Source organism: Bufo gargarizans, unplaced genomic scaffold (assembly GCF_014858855.1).
Source record: "Bufo gargarizans isolate SCDJY-AF-19 unplaced genomic scaffold, ASM1485885v1 original_scaffold_1554_pilon, whole genome shotgun sequence".
Taxonomy (NCBI): Eukaryota; Metazoa; Chordata; class Amphibia; order Anura; family Bufonidae; genus Bufo; species Bufo gargarizans.
In genome coordinates, this window is record NW_025334412.1 from 323,028 (window position 1) to 337,892 (window position 14,865).

Here is a 14,865-nt window from a genome sequence, read left to right on the forward strand (position 1 = left end):
TTCCAAGGTTTCATAGTGGTCTACGGGCTGCTGAAACCAGGGCCATTGTTTTAGCTGCCAGCTTTAACTGCATCTGAGCGGAATCGCACAGAAAATCCATGGCCAGGTTGACTGATTTGAACGCGGTCAAGATATCATCCCGGGAAACGCTCTGGTCAACGTCTGTCTGAATTTGGTTCAGCCTGGAGCGTAGGAAGGAGGCAACTTCAGTGGCCGCAATGGATGTTGAGGAGGAGGCAGCGGCCGCCGCGTAAACCCTTCTTAGGGTGCACTCTGCCCTCCGATCCAGAGGGTCCTGCAGACTAGACCCATCGTCTGCAGGGACCAGAGTGCGCCTGGACAACTTGGCTATCGCCATGTCCACCTTAGGAATGGAACCCCACGATTCCATCAAGGGTTTGGCCATCGGGTACATAAGTTTAAATTTCCTGGTGAGGACTGGACCTTTCTCAGGCTTTCTCCACTCTGTGCGCATCACAGAGAGAAGGGTCTCATCCGCCCTAAAGACACGCTGTGTCCGACCGGCGGGATCGGAGGACTCCCCCATGTCAACATCATGGTCCCCCGACCTGATGGACTTCAACAACTTCTGTGTCTTCTCTGGTGGGAAAAAACAAGAAGTTAGTTCTTCTTCTTCAGAGGATGACCCCACCGAACAGGGGGTGGGTCTCTCGACTGGCGCAGCCACTTCCATAGGAGCCTGGGAGGATCCTGGTAGCCTCTCGTTAAGTAGGCGCACAACTCCCTTTATGGAATCGTCCACATAGGTCTTGGTCCACTGGAACATCTCCTCATGGTTGTTTGTGTGCGACAACTTTCACACCTGGAATAAGGGCAGTTGTCGTCCAAGGGTGTGTTACAGTCGTAACAGGCCAAGTGCTTTCTCTTGGCCCCAGACTTCCGCTGTTGATCCGAATCCCTAGGGGAAGCCATCACTGTAACAGAAAAAAACAGGTCATAAAACCAACAAAGAAACACAGAGAGGTGCAAATAGACCAGGTGGACGCCCACCAGCACTTGAAGAAAAAAAAGCTGGAAAAAATACACAATCGCAAATGAGAATATGCCAAGCGCAGGGGACTCTGGAGCTAGCTTGTCAAAGCAACGCAACCAGAGACTGAATGACAGGCTCTGGGACATTTAAGAAGGGGAAGCTCCGCCCCTGGGTGGGATTCCCACAAAGACCAAGCCCAGAACTCTGACACTCTAATGGAGCCTAATAAAGGCTCGAAAACCTTCCCCCCACTCTTCTTAACAATCCTTAAAAAATCACCGCCGCCAGGAACGAGGAACCGGAAGTGACGTTGCGCACATGCGCGTCACTTCCGGAAGATGGCGGCGCCCAGGGCGCCGATACGAGCGCGGCTCTGGAACAGAAGGGGCACCGCTGCACCTCCGAAAAACAGCGTCGGAGGAAGAGGGGGGAGGGAACCACCTCCCCCCAAGGTACAACAGTACAATCTAGCGCAATAAGCTAGAAAAAAAAAGGCAAAAAAAGGCAAAGAAAAAGGCCAATCTCTTGTTAGAAAAAACAAGAGAGCTCCCTTCCATGCACACTTCAGCTCCCCAAAAGGGAGCCTCATCGCCAGTCCACCTGTCCCAAGGAGAGAAAAAAACACGGTGGGCTGGGGGGCAATCTCCTCCCTTTCAGGGAGCTGAAGATCGCTTATTGGTTCTTGGGCTCATTAAAAATTCCGCCGGTCCTACCAGTCCACAGGGGGCAGTTAACCCCATCTGTGCTGCTGGTAGGACGTAAGGGAATATTGGATTACTTATCTTGCAAGGGCCTTTAGTTGCATCCTGTATGGTCCACAGCTAGAGGTGAAAAATTTGAATATTGTGCAAAGTTCATTTATTTCAGTAATGTAACTTAAAAGGTGAAACTAATATATGAGATAGACTCGTTACATGCAAAGCGAGATATTTCAAGCTTTTATTTGTTATAATTTGGATGATTATGGCTTATAGCTTATGAAATCCCAAAATCAAAATTTTGAGGTCCCCGTTGCTCAGGGGGTATGGATTAATTAGCTGACTAGAGTGTGACACTTTGAGCCTAGAATATTTAACCTTTTCACAAAACTCTAATTTTAAGCTGCATTAATGCAATTCCTTTTAATTTACATTACTGAAATAAATGGACTTTTGCACAATATTCTAATTTCTCGAGTTTCATCTGTACATTCAAAATTCAACTAATTGTTACTGGAAACAGTTGACAAGGAAAATTAGAAACTGGTTGGTGGGATGAAGCAGATGATAAATATCAGTTGGTCCAATATAGAACCTTCCAATCTCTTCCAACCCAAGATTTACTCTCAAATATGACGTGTGTGTACCACACTGGGTATGAAAGACAAGTTTACATGGCTCTTACCCAAATTCTGTCAGTGATATTGTTACCTAGTGTGAACCTTCAGTAATAGTATGGTAACCCGGTGCCATTAGAGCACAATTTTAGAGCTGCCATAAGCCGAGCAGCCACATGCAGAGAGCCAGAGGGCTCCAGACCCACTGGTTGGAGAGCAGTGGTGTAGAACATCCATAAAGTCAAGGTCCTCATTGGGTTATAGGTATTGAAGGGGTTGTCCAGGTTCAGAGCTGAACCCGGACATACCTCCATTTTCCCTCCGGCAGCCCCCCTGACTTGAGTATCGGAGCAGTTCATGCTCCGATGCTCTCCTTTGCCCTGCGCTTAATAGCTATTATTTTCTTGATTGTGAAAATCGCCAATGTAATACTTGCGTAAAGCGAGCGCAATACAGGCGTGGGTCACTTTTGCTACATTTTCCAAGCTGCTAGAAGTTTCCTGAGACTGGAGAAAATGGTTGGCACGGCAGAACATTAAAAATGGCTTTATATGCAGATAGAGTGCTCCAATATATTCGCGATTGCGCTAATCGGCAATTAATGATGTGCATATTTTGGCGCAATACGTGAAGCTTCACATTTTAGCAGGTCTGACTACATATTACTGATTGGTGCACTAAGTATTGTTGTAATATCACAGCACTATGTCTGTAGCCTGTATGTATGGACAGCAGAACCTATCAGCTACACTATATCACTATCTAACCTACACTGACTATCTCCCACTAACTATCTGTATTATATATATATATAAGCTAACTAAACTATCTAATGTAATGAGTGGAAAGCACAGAGCACAGCAATGATACTATTCTCTCTCTCTCAGAACTGTAGAAAATGGCTGCTGGGGGGGTTCTTATATAGTAAGGGGTCGGCAACTTTCCTATTGATTGCTAGGGATGTTGCTAAGCTCAGACAAAGACATTGCAGCCTTCTCATTGGCCCACAAGCAAGAAGCAGGGAGGGATCATGTGTTCAGATGAAAAAAAATCTAGAATATTCGAAAATACGAATATACATCACTATATTCTAAATATTCGCAAATTCTTGATTTGCTATTCGAATATTTACACCCAAAACTACAAAACAGCTTTGCTTAGTAAAGCAGAAAGGAAGAAGTGCGCAATACTTAACCTACACCCAGTCAGAAGGCTTCATAGGCAATGTCATTGTGGAGGAATACAACTTGGCTGGTTAACTATTATGGGGACTCTCTCTGGTAGACAGGATTAGCGGACGCAGTATAGAGGCAACAACAAGTTCTTTGGATCCAACAGTTCAGTGTTTTATTCACACTTTAGGCAAGTGACAAAACAAGCAGTCATAATCAAACAATTCACACCATGCATCAATTCTGCCTCAAAGAGTCCTTGCTGATAGCAGCACCAACCTGTTTTCACACCAAACAGGTAGCAAGACTTCATCTGGACACAAGGCTCCCAGATCCCAACACAGAAACATGGCTTCTGAGCCCAGCTGCCTATTTAAGGACAGCCAGGTGCTGCCAAAACCCTGACCGGCATTTAAAATCTGGTCCGGTATTTGACCTCACCTGGCTGTAAATCCGCTAAGCAGCACATACTGGGAGGAAAATACCTGTTTTCCCAGACCAAACCTCTCACTGTGTCCCACTATCTAGAACAACGGAGCAGACAGATGAGTTATGTAATGTTCCTCTATATAGCCTCAACTAAAAACCACCAGTCTGTGATCTTAGAGAAAGCCAAGTCTCCTTGTACAGGAATAAAATAATGGAGTGGTGCATGTTTCCTCAGTGGTTGTCTGTGGAACGTTAAAATGCCAGGGTATATGGAAATGGGATATTAATGTTGAATTCAATACTATTACCATACCCTTTGCCAAACCAAATTTACAATGGCAATGAAGCTGCGCTCCTGGCAACATTTGCATAAAAGAACAGGAAATGAGCGCGGAAGACTAAAATCCAATTGAAATTGTGTGCTAGTTCATTACAAGGTTAGTTACGTTTGGAGCATCCATCAGCCATTCCACTAACTAGGACTGCTCGTTATACTTATGTTCAAACAGGTCTCCGGGTATACAGATGTAGCAGAACTGGGACTGTGATTGCCTACAGTTCATTTGTAATTGGCCACAATTGTTGCATGTGTGTGATAACTACAACTACTAAGACGTCTCCTGAGATATCGGCCTCCTCTGCCATTAGAGAGGATTTCCTATCCTTAGGAATTGTCATCAATAACAGACTTTGATAGATGGCATCTTCTGATAGGGTCTGCATTATCTAATGTACAGTTTAAATGGTACCTGCTGATAGGGTCTGCATTATCTAATGTATATATGGTACCTGCTGATAGGGTCTGCGTTATCTAATGTATATATGGTACCTGCTGATAGGGTCTGCGTTATCTAATGTATATATGGTACCTGCTGATAGGGTCTGCATTATCTAATGTATATATGGTACCTGCTGATAGGGTCTGCGTTATCTAATGTATATATGGTACCTGCTGATAGGGTCTGCGTTATCTAATGTATATATGGTACCTGCTGATAGGGTCTGCATTATCTAATGTATATATGGTACCTGCTGATAGGGTCTGCGTTATCTAATGTATATATGGTACCTGCTGATAGGGTCTGCGTTATCTAATGTATATATGGTACCTGCTGATAGGGTCTGCATTATCTAATGTATATATGGTACCTGCTGATAGGGTCTGCGTTATCTAATGTATATATGGTACCTGCTGATAGGGTCTGCGTTATCTAATGTATATATGGTACCTGCTGATAGGGTCTGCATTATCTAATGTCTATATGGTACCTGCTGATAGGGTCTGCATTATCTAATGTATATATGGTACCTGCTGAGAGGGTCTGCATTATATAATGTCTATATGGTACCTGCTGATAGGGTCTGCATTATCTAATGTATATATGGTACCTGCTGATAGGGTCTGCATTATATAATGTATATATGGTACCTGCTGATAGGGTCTGCAATCGCACACTGCAACCAGCACTCTGCCCTGCCTTTATGCTGGATGTTGAATAAGGCATTGGTGTACATTTTGGCCAAAGCGTAATAAGCCACTCACCACGTCAAGGTCGCCTTCATGAGTGGTCCCTAACACTAGTTCCTACCTGTTATGGGCCATGACAGCCACACAAAGTCCAGGGAGTGTAGGTACAGCATGCACGCCAAGCACACTCTGCTTTTAACCCCGTCCGGTGCCATTACAGCTTTCATCGGATCCAGGGATGCAAGTACCAACATGCATGCTGAGCCCACTATATACTTCTCCTGGAGCCAAATGGCTACTGGTAGGTGCTATATAAGCAGACTCAGTTTTATACTGACTTTAAAACTAGCCTCCAGGGCATACTAACTGGTCAGGTGTGCATGACTGCTTGGAGATCGCCACGCCTCCAATATATACTACAAAGAAAAAATATGGGGGATTCAGCCCGCACAACCCCTAGCAGGTGCAGATTGCTATGGCGAAATACAGATACAAACAAAAAAACACAAAATGCAATCGCACACTGCAACCAGTACTCTGCCCTGCCTTTATGCTGGATGTTGAATAAGGCATTGGTGTACATTTTGGCCAAAGCGTAATAAGCCACTCACCACGTCAAGGTCGCCTCCATGAGTGGTCCCTAACACTAGTTCCTACCTGTTATGGGCCATGACAGCAACACAAAGTTAGTTAGTGTGCCCTGGAGGCTGGTTTTAAACTCAGTATAAAACTGAGTCTGCTTATATCGCACCTACCAGTAGCCATTTGGCTCCAGGAGAAGTATATAGTGGGCTCAGCATGCATGTTGGTACTTGCATCCCTGGATCCGATGAAAGCTGTAATGGCACCGGACGGGGTTAAAAGCAGAGTGTGCTTGGCGTGCATGCTGTACCTACACTCCCTGGACTTTGTGTGGCTGTCATGGCCCATAACAGGTAGGAACTAGTGTTAGGGACCACTCATGAAGGCGACCTTGACGTGGTGAGTGGCTTATTACGCTTTGGCCAAAATGTACACCAATGCCTTATTCAACATCCAGCATAAAGGCAGGGCAGAGTGCTGGTTGCAGAGTGCGATTGCATTTGTGTTTTTGCGTTTGTATCTGTATTTCGCCATAGCAATCTGCACCTGCATAGGGTTGTGCGGGCTGAATCCCCCATATTTTTTTTTTGTAGTATATATTGGAGGCGTGGCGATCTCCAAGCAGTCATGCACACCTGACCAGTTAGTCTGCCCTGGAGGCTGGTTTTAAAGTCAGTATAAAACTGAGTCTGCTTACAGTATATAGCACCTACCAGTAGCCATTTGGCTCCAGGAGAAGTATAGTGGGCTCAGCATGCATGTTGGTACTTGCATCCCTGGATCTGATGAAAGCTGTAATGGCACCGGACGGGGTTAAAAGCAGAGTGTGCTTGGCGTGCATGCTGTACCTGCGCTCCCTGGACTTTGTGTGGCTGTCATGGCCCATAACAGGTAGGAACTAGTGTTAGGGACCACTCATGAAGGCGACCTTGACGTGGTGAGTGGCTTATTACGCTTTGGCCAAAATGTACACCAATGCCTTATTCAACATCCAGCATAAAGGCAGGGCAGAGTGCTAGTTGCAGTGTGCGATTGCATTTGTGTTTTTGCGTTTGTATCTGTATTTCGCCATAGCAATCTGCACCTGCATAGGGTTGTGCGGGCTGAATCCCCCATAATGTATATATGGTACCTGCTGATAGGGTCTGCATTATCTAATACTTACTAATAAATACTTATGTCACATTACAATCTCTTGATCAGTAATGAATGTTGTGTGACTCCATGCTGTCTCCTGAGATCCCCAAGACTGTCAGGAAGCAGGGGGTGTTATCCCTACTCGGGGACCGCGGTCATGGCGCAGGGCACGGGTTCCCCTTCAGCTCGGTAGAACACCTGGTGCCCGAGGTGCGGGTGTGCGGCGTGTGCGCATGTGCAGTACGCAGGCTGCGCGCGCATTCCCTGGTGCATAGTGTTCCTGCTTTATCCGGCTGTCAGGTGTGAGCCTTGCTGAGGTTCCCAGTACACACCTTCCACCTTCCTCGCCTGCCATTGGTTCCCGGGAAGGAAGGCCTCCTTGTTGCCTTGGGCACCAGGGGGTGGTTCCTACCTTCCCTGGCTATAAAGACCTGGCCTGAGCTCTGGCTCATTGCTGAGTTATTCCACCTTATGGTGAACACCTAGCCTTCCTGCAGATCCTCCTATTTGCCTGTTGTTTCTTTGTATCCTTCCCGGTTACTGACCCTTGGACTGTCTTCCGCCTTGAACCTTCACTGCCTGCCTCGACCCAGATTGGACATTGACTACCCCTCTTGGATTATCCCTAAACGTGTACCGCGTTTCTGGGCTGTCAGCTGCTTACTGCCAGTGGGTTCCTCACCCCACTACTGGCTCCCTGGGACGTTTGACAAAGACACACACACACACTGATATCAGGTTAATGTCCACAATGTGACCTAGGATGACAGCAGACAGTGTCAGCCAGTCCATAAGTGCCATTATCTTCAGGCTGCAAACAAAACCTGAACTTGTGAATCTTGTCCACCTGTCCAGACACAAGTGTGTTATATCCTAATGTCTTTTCTTTGGCCTGGGTACCAGGACTGTCTAACATACTATATTTGTGACTTTTTGGTGAATTTTATGCTGCCCTCCCCAAGTCAAAGAAAAGGGGGTGTTGCGAGGACGGAGTGAGGACGTGCAAGGACTGGACCATCATCATTATTTATGCCAGAAACTGGAGTAAATAATGACTGATGAAATCTACTGCAGCCTGGAGCTGGAGGAAGCCTTGTCATATATTACATGCCTCCTCCTGCAGGGCAGGCATTATTAAGGCTGGTGCTTCACACGCCGGCCTTGATAAATCAGGGCCTTATTTTTAATGGGAAACAATTGTGCAAATTACTGTAGCTCATACCAGCCAAACCAGAGACACCCATCTGTAAACAGCACTGTTTTGGGGTTCTTGCCCCTCATCAGTACCGAGCAGGATACTGGCTGGCTGGGTGAGCGGCCTTAGATACAGTTTTCCATTGAAGAGACATATTAGTGAATCTCATCCAGCCAGTATCCTGCCCTGTGCTGATGAGGGTCAAGAACCCTGAAACAGTGCTGTCTACAGATGGGTGTCTATGGCTTGACTCCTATGACCTAATGTACTCAATAGAGATAAAGCAACTGAACACAAATAGTGCTACAGCTGTCTAATGGAGTGCTACTATATTTAGCCATAGACATGTATCTCCAGCTCTCCCAGTTCAAACATGAACATGCATGATGGGCTTTATGAGGAGAAGTGAATTGGAGCAGCGTAAAGAACTTCTGCCACCAGATTTTACAATACAAGCTGCATACATTATTAGATCTATGAGACATGACAAGGCTGATGTCCGGATAGGTGACAATAGGTCTTCAGTATGTGATCAGTGGGGCTCTGACCTCCAGTAAGCGCAGCAGCCTCCTCCCAGCTCACCAAGCACAGCACTGTCCATTGGATAGCAGCTGTGCTTGGAATCACTACTCAGGCTAATTCACTTGAACCGGGCTATGCTGCACACAGGTCATGTGACCGATGAACGCGATGTCATTGGCCTACAAAGAAGCTGTGATCAGGGGCGTAGCTATAGGGGAAGCAGCTGCTTTGGGGCCCTGACCCAGAAGGGGCCCATCCAGGAGGAGCAGGACTAAAAGATTTTGTCAGGGCTTCCTCAACAGTAATACACAATGAAATGATATACAGTGACAGTATAGACAGTGTAGAAAACGGATGGAACAGCTGCCGGGCCTGGTCTGAGAGAGCGATCTTTACTAGCCACAGGAATGGGGGCGGCATGAAAGGAACTGGGGGAGGGGGGCCCCATTCAAAAATTTGCTGTGCGGCCCAGTCATTTCTAGCTATGCCACTGGCTGTGATGCTCACTGGAACGCAGTGGCCGCTCCAAACAGCTGATCGGCGGGCGTGCCAGGAGTCGGACTGTACCAATCACATACTGATGACCCAGCCCGAGGTTAGCTCATTAGTATAAAACACTCAGATTATCCCTTTAAAGGGGTTTTCCGAGACTTATTGGATCTGATCAGTGGGGATCCGACACCCGGGACCCCCGCGATCAGCTGTTCGAGAAGGCAACGACACTCGCTGCAGCCCAGCAGCCATCTTGAAGCTTTGCCTAGGCCAGTGATGTCACATTCATCAGTCACATGGCCTAGGCGCAGCTCAGCCCCATTCAAGTGAATGGGGCTGAGAGCAATAAGCACAGCCGCTATCCAATGTATGGCACTGTGAGAAGGCCGCGGCGCCAGGGTTGCCAACCGTCCAGAAATTCGTGGACAGTCCGTAAAAGCAGGCAACTTTTTTTCTGTGTCCGTGAAAAAAAAATAGACGTGTCTGTGATTTTTTTTTGAGGCTGGTGGTACTTGACTAGAGTATTTTGGTGGTAATTTCCAGTATTTTACAGCTCACAGTAAATGCTGGTAATGAGGTCTGGTCTATATAATCTGTGTCAGTCATTATGGTTTTCCAATTTGTCCATAAAAATGTTGGCTGTCTGTGATTTTGGGATCAGTTGTCCAGAAAAAAGAAAAATTCTGGTTGACAACCCTGCGCGGTGCTCACAGGAGAGCCGGTGCCTTCTCAAACAGCTGATCGGCTGATGACCTATTTAGAGGATAGTAAATCAAGGTAAGTAGAAGCAGCACACAGCAGTATCCCAGAGCTATCTAGAGGATGGGTCATTAGTATTTAAATCTCGGACAAAACATTTAAGTCTCACATACCAAAGACCGGGGGTATTGACATTGAATCCTTCTTTTCTCCAACATTTGTCATCAGGACACAGTAAGGATGCCCCCATACATATTAGATCGTCAGCCAACCCCGCAGCAGTCATCAGGTTTACATACAGATGTCCTATGGATTGCATACTTGGCATACATCCAGAGCAGTTTGTGTACACAGTGGGGGTCATTTAAAAAAAAATATTGGCGTTTCACGTGACAGTCTTAGTAAAAAGATGCAACCAATTTATTACGAGGCACAGGGATCTTAATACATTTATTGTATCTGCCGTAAATTATATTAAATATTTATTTGACTGTCGTGGCAACACTCCTTCGGCTAAGGGTACTTTCACACTTGCGGCAGGACGGATCCGACAGGCTGTTCACCATGTCGGATCCGTCCTGCGGCTATTTCGCCGTGCCGCCGGACCGCCGCTCCGTCCCCATTGACTATAATGGGAACGGGGGCGGAGCTCCGGCGCAGCACGGCGGTGCACGGAGAAAGGCCGCCGGACTAAAATTACTGCATGTCAGGCTTTTTAGTCCGGCGGCTTTCTCCGTGCACCGCCGTGCTGCGCCGGAGCTCCGCCCCCGTCCCCATTATAGTCAATGGGGACGGAGCGGCGGTCCGCGGGCACGGCGAAATAGCCGCAGGACGGATCCGACATGGTGAACAGCCTGTCGGATCCGTCCTGCCGCAAGTGTGAAACTAGCCAAGCCTAACCCACTTTTTAAAACCATAGCGCGAGTGGCATAAAACGTAAAAAGCTGCAAAATGATTGCGCAAAATGCCATTTGCTCCAAATTTTTATGGAAAAAAATGGCATAAAGCCTGGAAATGACCTCCAGTATGTATGTAACAGCAGTAAGACCATTAAACTGGATATAGACATTCCTTGCGACTAAAGCTACTTTCGCACTTGCGTTGTTGTTTTCCGGTATTGCGATCCGGCAAAGGATCTGTATACCAGAAAAAAAAAAAAATTCCATTTAGTCCTCGTGCCTTCTGAATGGAAAGAGATCCGTTCAGGATGTCTTCCGTTCCGTCAGCATTCCGTTTTGTGACCGGACACAAAACCGCTGCAAGCTGTGTTTTTGTGTCCGGTCGTAAAAATGGGAAAAAACTGATCACTGAAAACAATGCAAGTCAAAGGTGACGGATCCGTCACCCATTAACTTTTTGTTTTTTTTGCCGTTTTGATTTCACACCACCGCATCCTAACGGAACGGATGCCTCCTGAGGTGCAAAACGGATCTGTTTAATTCCGATATTGAGATCCTCTGCCGGATTTCAATACCGGAATTAACAACGCAAGTGTGAAAGTAGCCTAATTTAAAAAGGATGTTTGTGGGCCTCCAGAGGTTCTCCAACATCTTCCATTGAGGGAAACAAGCATCCTGCAGGAGGTTGGATTTTTATCTGTCCAATCTTTTGTTCCCCTGGAGATAAGCGGCATCAAGTGTCTAGAAGCCGCTTATTCCATCTTTAATGAGGTAGGAGTAGTCAGGGAGGCAGCTATCAGCCAAACAAACTATGGCTTGGTTATTGATGGACAGAACTTGCAGATGAAGATTTCGCTGGAACCTATTTCCGTGATGTCTCCTTTGGTGGGAGCGTTTCCTCTCCTGAACACATCCATAATGTGTGTAGTCAGACATGAGCATACGTCTGGGCAGCCTCACAATGTTATCTCCCTTGGCAGAGCTGCGCATCCTTCTCAGCATCTTCTGTCTGACATTAATCCTATAGTTTGTTTGTCTTTCATGTGAAAATCCTCCAGCTATGTCCGCACCTCCGCTCTTCCGAATCACTGGTAATCCGCATAATGACTGACGTTACCTGAGGACAATCTTCAAGCAATGTTTGCATTAACCATCGACAAGATAATACGTTGGGCTTATCTTCTGTGCGTGGCGGAATATAACGCAGCCAACACGGTAAAAATGTGTCGCTAATGTCTGATTCATTATTGCGCTAAATACAAGTTTGTCCGAAATTTTTATATAAAAATGATGTTCATGTCGAAATGTCGTTAAAATACCTTCTATGATCTGCGGACATGGTATGTTGTCTAACTTGGGAATTTAAAGGGGTATCCGGTAATAGATATTGACGACTTATCCCCAGGATAGATCATCAATATCTGATCGGCGGGGGTCCGATATTCGGGACCAGTGATGGTCAGTTCGCAGTGTTCACCAGCGAACACATGCGGGCTGCCATCTTTAGTAAGGTAGACTCACCCGTCCGGCGATTCACACGTAAAACCTTACCTGTGCCTGTGTCGGGAGCCGGTCTGAAATCAAATGCAGTCACCTGGAGCAGGCAGTTCCGAGAACAGCCCGATGAAGGCCCCCGGCGGCTGTTCTCAGAACTGCCTGCTCCCGGTAACTGCATTTGATCTCAGACCGGCTCCCGGCACAGGCACAGGTAAGTGTTTACCTGTGCATCGCCGGACGGTTGAGTCTACCTTACTAAAGATGGCAGCCCGCATGTGTTCGCTGGCGAACACTGCGAACAGACCATCACTGGTCCCGAATATCGGACCCCCGATGTTAGAAGAGGTTGCTTTCTCAATGAGCGCTGTGGCCTCTTCCTAGACCATGTGACGTCACCGTACATCTGTGTATACAATATATCGATCGGCACAGCGGGAAATAAAGTGGCGGTGCGCGTGTCCCCAGGGCAGGCGTTCCATGTAGATAAAAGGAAAAAACGGACCGGCACTCGCTGTTAGTATATAATCTTGCGATTTATTGTCACATTCCAGTGACGTGTTTCGGCCTTCAATCTGCCAGTTTGATAAAGGCAGATTGTATGCCGAAACGCGTCACTGGAACGTGACAATAAATCACAAGATTATATACTAACAGCGAGTGCCGGTCCGTTTTTCCTTTTGTCACCGTACATTCGTCATGTGGCCTAGTTGTAGCTAAGCCTCATTGAAGTGAATGGGGCTGAGCTGCAATACCAAGCACAGCCACTATACGATGTACGGCGCTGTGCATGGTATTGTGTAACGAGACTCAACTGAGAAATTCCCAGAAACCACTATAAATGAAATTTTTTTGTTATTTTCTTTTAATTATGTCTTTGGCCAACTTAAAGAGTTGCTTCTCCTAACGTGTCTGTTGTATTGCACTAACGATTCTGGATCATTTCCTTTATGACTCTATGTTACCCCATTCCTAATTTATTGTTATCGCTGCTAGAAGTTAATTAATGGATCGGCAAATGGGTGTCACCAGTTGCGGGGGGTGTCCATGCACAGTCGGACACTGTCCAACCAGTGGTGCCAGTATCAGACTAAATTGTAACACATAGATCCATTATAAACTAATAGTAGCTATAACTGAGGAATTGAACGACAGAGCGTTATAAAAGAAAGTGATCCCGAAATGTTATTACATGGTGAATGCCAGTAGTTAATAAAGCAGATGAGAGGTGACAGGGCCTTTTTAGAGGGTTATCCCCATTTTCAACATTTATAGTCACCTCTCTATTCACTTGTATGAGGAAGGAGGCCAGCAGGAATCAGTGACCAGTGTTCATGACCAAGAGTGGATTTGGGGCCCGAACAAACTTATGCCTGAGGTGTCCTAATGTACCGCTAAAGTCTTCCCCATTGAACCACTAAGCCCCACCCCATCGCACCACTAAGCCCCACCCCCCAGGAGCCCGCCAAGCCTCACTCTAAGCTTAGCAGTGGAGCCTGGTCGCCTCTGCTTCTGCTCTACAGCTGGAAAGGCCACCTGCCCCCCTGCGGCCCTTTGGTTGTTTTTTTATCAGGCAACCACTTGTGGCCAGGAGGGGGCGCCCCGATCTGTGGGGTGCACGCATTAGCTTAAAGTCTACCCCTGGTCATGAGGTTCTCCTAATATGTTAGGGTACCAGAAGCAGGACCCATTTCTGGGATATCCAGTGAGTATATCCGTTTGGACAATCTCCCCCAACATTGTCCACAGATGATGAGCTGATTGCAGAGGACGAGTGTCAAGGGGGATTTTTGTTGCCCATGATCAAGAAAGTGATCAAGAAGATCTTACTAATAATTGCCCATCTGCATAATGCACAGGTGAGCCGGGTCCTCAAGTAGCATCACCATTTGCCTGTAGGGCCCCTATGCGGCCGCACAGGTTGCACATACGTTATGCTGCCCCTGTAGAAACAGACCACGTACTGTATGGCCGGGATGTACAATACAATATAACCTATTGCTTTCCAAACTAAGCTCCGTTTTGGCTGCAAAAATAAATACATCTGTTTGTCCGCTCTAATATATCCGAAATGGAAAAATATTCAGAAACCCATGAAAAAATAGTCTCCAACAATAAGGTTGAGTCATAGCAACAAACAGGGAGCTGCTTAATGCGGCTCACACATATGGAAGGACAGTTAAGTATAGATATGTCTTCCGTACACAGACACATTCTGTTCAGTTTCCAGGACTTGCCCAATTTTTCTGTCTGCTCTTCCAGCAGCCAGAATAAACATGCTTCCTAGTGAGCTCACTTGGACGGTTCATGCTGAATATGTGCTCTCACTCCGTGACACCGAGATTTATGGCCTTTAAGGTAGACTGGTCAACATTCATTTTCAGTAACACGTTTTACATTGCCCGCTTCTTGAGAGTCCAGTGCTACATGCTGAGAATTAAGTTGCTTAGACTAACGCTACTTTCAC